Below are 9061 nucleotides of genomic sequence, written 5' to 3'. Positions count from 1 at the left end.
TGTGAGACGAGCCTCTGTCGTTATTAAGGGTCGGCTTGAGACCGTCGTTTAGCAAAACGAGGTCTATCAGGTTCATGGCCTCAATCACTGCACGTCCTCTTGTGTTGGAAGTCCGGCTGCCCCATTCAGTGGCCTAGGCATTGAGATCACCTCCTATGACTGTTGGTCTGCGCCCTCTTGCATGGTCAACAAGCTTTCTGAGCATGTCCTCGAATTGCTCTGGGCTGTCGCTAGGTGGAGCATAGCAGCTGTAGAAGTGCACTCCTTTTATCTTGGCGTATGCGATGCCGCGCATTGGTATGTTTTCGCACTTTTCCACAGGTAGGCTAGCGAGACACTTGATAACCGCCTTACCTAGTTAGTCGAGCACCACGGAGTTACCCACACCCGGAAGGTATGGTTCACTCAGGAGCAGTACGTCCGCATTGCGCTCCCTCGCTGTCTGAGCCAAAAGGTTCTGCGCAGCTTCGCAATGGTTGACGTTGAGCTGGATGATGTTAATAGTGTCTAACATCATTTTGGCGGCTATTGGCTTCTTTTTTGGTGCTGGCTTTGTAGGCAGGGCATGCGAAACCACCTGTCGCATGGTTCTTATCCACGTCGTTGCTGCAGATAAGGCATCTTGGTGGCGCTGCGCAGCCCTTTGCCTTTTGACCATGCTCGCCGCATCGAAGGCATCGAAGGCTGAGTTGCAGGTGCAAGACCGATGGCCAAATTCTAGGCACCTGAAGCATCTTAATGGGCGAACGTCCTGGGCGATGTGACACCGTGACCATCCTACGGTTACCGAACCCCGATTGAGGACCGTTATTGCATCGTTCGTGCATAACGTCACCGTTGCTGACTGGGTTCCATCCCTCACTTTGCGCCACCCGCTAACATCCTATGGCGTTACATGTATGCCTTGGTATTGGGAGGTGAGACTACTTTAGAGTTCCACCGCTGTTGTTGCCTCATCCATTCCACTGCATATTAGCGCCATTCTCTGCGCCCCCGTGCCATTTCTTTGAGGGTCTCCTCAATTATTCCTCTGAAAGCCGGGATGCTGGCAGAGGCTTTGCCCTCTACTTCGAGCAGTAGCTCGCCCTTTTGGGTCCTTCGGATCTTTTTAACCTGTTTCCCAAAGTCGCTTAGGTTGGGATCGGCTTTCAGCGTACGAAGCATGTCAGCGTACGAAGCTTCGCCAGTTTTCTTAAGTATAATGGCCTCTGGCTTCTTGCGCAAACGCTTTGGCATCACCTTAGTCCACACCTCCCTTGTACTCGCGTCCTTGGCAACGGTCGCGTAGCTGGTTGGCTTTGGCTCCTTCGTAATGGTGGGCTCGGATATTAACACTGGGTGTGAATGTGGCTTCACTAACTCATTTTTAGGCGCCGTCGCTTTGCGGTCTTTTGCCTGCCGCGCCTCCGTCTGGGTGGCGGTGTTGCGGAAGGAGGCCTCCTCCTTACCAGCACCCTCCTGAAGCTGGATCGCTCTAGTGTTTATTGCAGCCAGCTTTGCGATCACACCTTTGGACTCTTTCGTTACGTGACGATGCGTTTCAAAAGCAGTCAGTAGCGTGTTTATCCTGACGTTCATCAAGCCCAGTAAGCTCCGCAGGTCTTCGTTTTTAAAATCCGATTGGTCTGCAGGACGGATTGGCGAACCAGTCGGGGATTTTACCGCTATTTTTTGCGTCGGTACGCTGATTAGGTCAGCAATTTTCTTTTGGCATGGTATTGGAGAGGCCAAAGTGTCCTCCACAACAGCTCCGCCAGCTTGCCCTCCTAACGCCGTCGCCTGCACGGTTTCAACTTCTTGCACCGTGATGCCTATTTTGGTTGGAGACCTCGACATTCGAGAGCACCTCCTGAATGGGTCATCACCGTTGGGGGCGGTGCCCCCTGTTGGATTGTCCATTTGGGTCCAACAGCACCAGTTTTTCAGGTAGCAGCACGCGGATCAGCTTTTTGAAAAGTGAGCTCCCACGTAGCGCCGTTCGTCTGGCAGCACCAACAGCTGATTTAACCGCTGACCTACAATAAAAAGTTGCAAAATTGCAGCGTCAGTCCGATTGCACTAATTCCTCCTTCTGTTTTTATGTTGTTTACGCGCTCCTTTATAGCGACTCGGTAGTGCGGCGAACACCCGCGCACCAACGCTATGGGACACTGCACGAAAACCAATTGTTCTGGCCACGGTGACACCAGGATAATCAAAATTTTGCGGAGCGTACAAAAAACACGTCCGTATTAGCAAACACTTTTCTTCCATCGCCTGCGGCGTTTTTTTTTTTTTTTTTTTTTTTTTTATTACAAATACGGCAGGAAAATAAAATCTTCAAAAGATACCATCCACCGTCCGTGAATGGCATGCACGATTCATAACTCTTCAAGTAGAGTTACGCCTACGTACTAAACAAAAACCTCCGAACGCTCTCCAGTCCTTGCTACGCTCACCGGGACTTCCAGTCAAGGTATTACTTCGGTGAGCAGGATGTGGTGCCAGATCGCAACCTCACTTTTGTTGCGTTGCTGCGAAACGCTCCTTCGCTAACTCTTTAGTCGCCTTTTACGACAAGCCGAGCCCGCTGAGGTGGTATTCTTGCCCCGCCACCACACGGGGGTGCTCTTTATCCAACGGGTCTGCTGGCCATCTCATCGATGCGAACTCGTTTCATCATGCCGATGATAATGCCATGGGCCCTTACCCACACGGTTTTGTCCGCCAGCATTGTGCGCATTAAGTTCCTCGGGCTGAGCGGAGATCCAGCAAGAGTCTCCAGTATCTCTCTCTCTGTACGGAACCTTACACAGTGCAGCAGGATATGTTCCGCTGTTTCGGCTGAGTCGCTACAGAACAGGCACAGGGCTGAGTCAACATGGCGAAACCTGAAGAGGTAACCCCGGAAGCAGCCGTGATCGGTGAGAAATTGCGTCAAGTGATAGTCCACCTCCTTGTGTTCGCATCCTGCCCATTCAACTAGATCTGGGATCAGTTGGTAGGTCCATCTCCCTTGTTGCGAATCATGCCACCTAGTCTGCCACACTCCATGCAGCCAGTCTGTGATCTCTTCTCCGGAAATACCTTCTCGCTTTAGGTATTGAGCCTCAATCTCTAGATCGATCGGGGGGATGCCCGCAAGAACATGGGCCGCATCTGACGAGATTGTTCTGAATCCTCTGATCAGTCTAAGGGCCAGAGTCCGTGATACTGCACGCGCGTTGTCCAAGTACGTCACTTTATTTGTGACACTCCTCCAGATAGGGGCTGCGTATAGAAGCGAAGATTTCGCGACCGCCACGAGCAGCCTTCTGGCCGGCATCCTGGGTCCGCCTATATTTGGCATGAGTCTTGCCAGTGCTGCTGCTGTCATCGCTGCCTTCCTGCTGGCGTATCTCGCATGCTCCTTGAATGACAGTCTGTGGTCTACAATAACTCCCAGGTACTTAAGGAATCCAGCTGACTCTATTTGGGCGTCTTTGACCGAGACCCGTATACTCTCGACGGCTTTTCTGCTGCTCAACAACACCACTTCGGACTTGTGCGCAGCAATACTTAGACCGGCGTTTTCCAGCCAGCTAATAGTTGTGCTAATCGCTGCATTGCTCCTGTCCTGTAACTCCGGTATTGTTTTGGCAACCGCTGCAACTGCCACGTCGTCTGCAAAGCAGAGTAGCTCCACTCCTGTGGGCTTGCTAATGGACAATAACCCGTCGTACATTATGTTCCACAGGATTGGTCCAAGAACCGACCCTTGTGGGACACCTGCAGAGACGTGGTGATTTCTTGGCCCGGCGTCAGTATCGTACCAAAGTATACGGTCCCTGAAGTAGCTGCCAATGATGATCCTGAGGTATCGAGGAATACCCATGTTGCGCATGGCCCCGAGGATTTTTGGCCATCCAGCCGTGTTAAACGCATTTTTTACATCAAGCGTGATGATGGCGCAATACTTCTTGGTGCCACCTAGCCATCGGTCTCCATCAAGGGCGGACTTGGCCAGATCTCTTAAGGCAGTGAGAGCGTCGAGGGTGCTTTTACCTTTCCGGAAACCATACTGGTGCCTATGTAGGCCATCGGGGCTCTCAGTGAACACCTCAATGCGTGCGTATATTATGCGTTCGAAGAGCTTTCCCACGATGTCCAGCAGGCAAAGTGGGCGGAAACTGCCTGCAGCGTTGGTAGGACCCTTTCCTTTCGACAGCAGTACCAGCTTCATGTTCTTCCAGCGGGATGGGAAGACGCCATCAATCAGGCACTGTTGGAAGGTGTCCCTGAAGATTTCTGGCCTAGCATTTGCGGCAGCCATAACTACGACACCTGGGATGCCATCGAGACCAGGGGCTTTGTTGGGCTTTATCCTTTTTGCCGCTTCGATGACCTCACTTGCAGTGACACCCGGGAAATCCGGGGCAGGGATTTCTTGCGCGGGTTGCCATAGGGTATCCTGATTTGGAAATAGCTCTTGCACGATGGTTGACAGTAGGGCTGGGTCCTGTGGAGTACCACCTTCAGCGGCTTTCAGCTTGTTGCTAACCATTTTGTAGGCGATTCCCCAGGGGTCTTCGTCGACACTTGCCAGCAATTCTTTAAAAGCATTTGCTTTCGCAGCAGCTATGCCGTTTCTAAGATCTGCACGTTTCGATCTAAAAGCCTCGTGAAGTTCCGCGTGCTGAGGAAATCCTCTGGCTCGTTGCGCCTGTCTCCTTGCCCTGAAGCATTCCGAGCGTAGGTGGTTGAGGGAGCCGTTCCACCAGTAGACCGGAGGTTTGCGTTTGCCATTTTTCTTCTTTCGCGGCATCGCTGCATCGCATGCAGCTTCCAGCATCTTCATGAGCGACGCCACCATGGATTCCGCATGCCCAGTTGTTTGCTCCATTTGCTCGATGCTAAAGGCCAGCATGTCCTTGTCCAGCTTTCTGATGTCCCATGCTTGCCCAAGGGTGCTCCTTGCATGTCGTTGTGCGATGCACGACGAGCGGGCGCTGAATGTGATTAGGGCATGATCGCTCAGAGTTACGTCTTCCTGAACCATCCAATTTGCAGTGGAGGCTAGACTTCGGTTAACAAAGGTGACGTCGATGAATGATGTACCTCTGTCGTTGTTAAACGTGGGCTTGCCACCATCGTTCAGCAGCACCAGATCCAGCTGGTTCATGTCATCGATAACGGCCCTACCTCGGGGGTTAGATGTCCGGCTTCCCCATTCTATTGCCCAGGCGTTGAAGTCACCTGCAATGACTGCCGGCTTGCGCCCTCTAGCGTGGTGTATCAGGTTGTCTAAGAAGTCCTCGAACAGGTCCGGGCTGTCACTTGGCCTGCGGCGTGCATGCAAGTATGTGTGCCCACATAAACAACTGAAGTGGTCGACTATAAAGTTCGGTTGCCGAGGCCTGGAGGGGGGCTCCCAACGAACTGCTGTCGGTGCCGGTTTCCCCTTTCTTGCCCGGCACACAGAAAGAAATGATCGGCCTCGCTTATATTCACACATGCATTAATTTAGGTGGCGGAGCACTAGCATTTGTTAAGTTGTGGCACATAGGTTTTGTTATGCTTTCCCTTTTTTTTTTTTCAGTGTGGCTATATTCACATATTTATGCGCGATGCATGAGCGGCTATTAATTGTTATTGATTGCCGCCTAAATATGTTTGTATAGTTTTTCTTTGTGTAATATGGGAAATTATTTATTTTTTATTGCGGCACATATTTGACGTTTACATATTTTAATGCGCGATGCATTATGTAGCGGCAATCAGCGATTGATTGTTGCTAAAAATAAAAATAAAAATATATATAATTTATATAATATATATTTGTTAATATGCCTTTAGATTTGCGTGTGTAATGCACAACTGTTAATGCCGTTTATTTTGCTTCTGCACACCGTAATTAGCTGATTTTGCATATTTGTTCTTGTGTAGAAACGTATTTATGTATGTTTGGAGTCGGTTCTTTTTCTTTTAAGCGCACGGAATTTACAATTCGTTTGGGTGCACTGCATTATTTTTAATTTCGTTTCTTTTTTATTTTACATTTGCACTCACTTATTGAAGTCACTTGGCCGGCTGCTTACCTGCATTACAGTATAATATTTAATAATATCCCGGTGATCTTCATATCTTTCTTCTTTTGGATGCTCTGAATCTCCTTTAGGTTCCTTATTCGGCTGCGCCAGTTAAGTCGTGGTCGAGGATCTGTTCTGTTTTTATATTAAAGCCAAGCAGGATTTGTGGTATTGAAGTGAGTCGCTCGAAGTTCGGTGACAGAATTGTTCACGCCAGAAGGGCGCAAACAACTGAGCAGCAGTGTAAGCAGTGTAAAGCTCCTCCACGGCTCGCAAGCACCGCTGCTCGCGCTCTCCTTCTCTCCTCGCGCTCTCCTTCTCTCCTCGCGCTCTCCCTCTCTCCTCTCGCTCTATTCACCACTCTGCGGTCCCGCGGTACTCCCAATGTTAGTTTTAAGTTAGTCTTAATTTACAAGTGCTGTAATAAAGTGCGAATCTGAAGTCGATCCCGTGACTTTTTCATTTCTGGAGGAAATTATCAGCAGCAGCCGCAACAGCAACAACAACGACACCAGAAGTCAACTTATATTGGACAGAAAATCCGCCCACTCCATTTCATGGTCCTTCGAGCCGGATTATGAACGGCGCGAGCCACCCGGCAGGATCGAACAACCTAGCGATTTGGGACAAAACTTCTCGCTTTGTATAGGAGGGTTCCGCAACTATTTCGGGGGGAACGAAATAGAATTCGTCGGACTTTGCCCTCCACCGAATACCGAGCGTCTTGGCCGTGCTTTCGGCATCGATGTCGAGGAACTCGCTATGAAGGAGGTGTTCGGCCGGGACGTCTTTAAAGACGCTTTTGTGGTTCGAGGTCCACTTTCTTAGCGGAAACCCGGAGGCACTAAGGGCTGCTTGCAACTCTCGAATCGAACTTTGGGCTTCGTTTACGGAATTCGCCCCTGCCAGAACGTCGTCGACGTACATGTGCTGCTGGATGATGCGGCGAGTCTGCCAGCTGTTGCAAGACTCGAATGGCGAGGAAGGGGGCGCAGTTGACCCCGAAGGTAACTGTTTTTAGTTCAAAGTCTCGGATGTCTCCTTCCTTGTTTCGGAACAGAATTCTTTGAAACGGGGTATGCTTTGGATCGACCCAGATCTGACGATACATTTTCATAATGTCTGCACTGAAGACGTATTGAAAATAACGCCATTTCAGGACCTGGATCGTTAGATCGGATTGTAGGACTGGACCAGCATGAAGGATATCATTTAAGCTGGTCCCATTTGCCGACGGACTTGAAGCGTTGAATACAACGCGAAGCTTTGTTGTGGTGCTTTCGGGCTTAACTACCGCGTGATGAGGAAGATGATACGAGGGAGAATTGTGAGTCGGCGGAACTTCTTTCATATGACCCAGATCCAGGTACTCCTGGATCACGCTGTCATATTGCTCTTTTAAGGGAAAGTCTCTTTTTAAACGATTTTCGTTTCTAAGAAACTGAGCTAACGCAATGGACCTTGAATATCCTAAATCGGATCCGGATCTTTTACCATCTTTACTGGTAGATCCTCCACCTCCCAGAACTTGCTGAGAAGCGTGTCGAGCGAATCAGGATCGCCTATTTGGTGCACCTGGGTCGTGAAGGATGCGACCCGTTTCGGCTTACCCTTGGAAATCGGCCCCGTTAGCACCCACCCGAAAATAGTTTCTTGGCCCAGGAGCGAGCCGCAAATATTTTGTCGGGTGCCATCCATCATTATGGATGGTAGAATGTCAGCCCCGATCAGTACATCAATTTGAGAGCTCTCAAAAAAGGTAGGATCTGCCCAGCGGAGTGCGGGCAGGTCCTTCAAAGAATTCCGAGGGATCGGATAGGAGGGCAGTTTGCCTGAGAGCTCCGGAAGGACGTACGCTTCAGTGTCTAACTGTAGACCTGGCTTAGTAGGAGAGCGAATCCCGAAGTGACACAGCTTCGAGGATTTCGCGGAGACCGAATGATTTAACCCGGAGACTTGGTCTGGGTGTTGCGGAATGGCAACTTGATGAGGTGAACAGGCGTTCTGAAATGAACGTCGCCTCGGATCCCGAGTCGATTAAGGCTCGGGCTCGGTAGTTCGTCCCCAAATGGCACACGTCAATGATCGCTGTGCTCAGTAGGACGGCTGAAGTGCCGGACGCGAAAAAAGTTTGCACCGCTGAGGTGCTTGCCGATGCATTTCTGCTGGAGGGTCTCGGAGGTTGCTGTGTAGGGGGCGAGGTTGAGGAACTCGCATTTTCGGAATTTGGGGGGCTGCGGTGCAGCAGCGTATGGTGCCTGCCCTTACATGTAAAGCAGCTGTGTGTGCTTGTGCAGTCGCGTAGCTGGTGACCTCTGGCAAAACAATTCAGACATAGCTGCTTCTTTTTTATATAGCCGGAGCGCGAGTCAACAGACATTTGAAGAAAACGCGGGCACAATCTGACCGGATGGTTCTCCTTAGAACATAAGTCACACCCTTTCTGTTTGGTGCTGACCTTTGTCTCGAAGGATTGAAGCCTTTTTGGAACTGCCTGAGTCGGTTTCATATCTTCGATGGCTTCCAATGTCCGATACCTTTCGCTCAGGAAGGCATTCATTTCTTCCCAAGCTGGGATCTCGGATTTGGCAGTTAGCGACTGTTCCCATAAGGACAGGGTCTGCTTGGGCAGTTTGCTCGCGCAAAGGAAAACCAAGAGACAATCCCAGTTTTCTGTGGATACCTGGGAATGCGCTAGTGCTGTTAAACACCCCTGAATCGTGGATTGTAGCTCTTTCAGAGCATGACCAGATTCTTGCGAAATTGAACTCAAGTTAAAAAGGAGCTTGAGCTGGCTGTTGACTAAAAGTCGCTTGTTTTGGAACCGATCTCGAAGCGCCTCCCACGCTGAAGCAAAATTGCCGTGAATAGGTCCCGGAAAGTGGGCCATCGGAGGTAGTCGCCATCGAAGACTTCCGTGTCGCATGGAGGTAAGCGGCAGCCGGACGAAATTAGCGGCTGAGAGGGTGCTTGCGCGACTTCAGGCTTTGCTCTGTCGATTGTTTCGCCAATTT

The sequence above is a fragment of the Drosophila santomea genome, unplaced genomic scaffold, assembly GCF_016746245.2.
Source record: "Drosophila santomea strain STO CAGO 1482 unplaced genomic scaffold, Prin_Dsan_1.1 Segkk83_quiver_pilon_scaf, whole genome shotgun sequence".
Taxonomy (NCBI): domain Eukaryota; kingdom Metazoa; phylum Arthropoda; class Insecta; order Diptera; family Drosophilidae; genus Drosophila; species Drosophila santomea.
The sequence above is the reverse complement of the archived record's forward strand: the minus strand, read 5'-3'. Positions refer to the sequence as shown.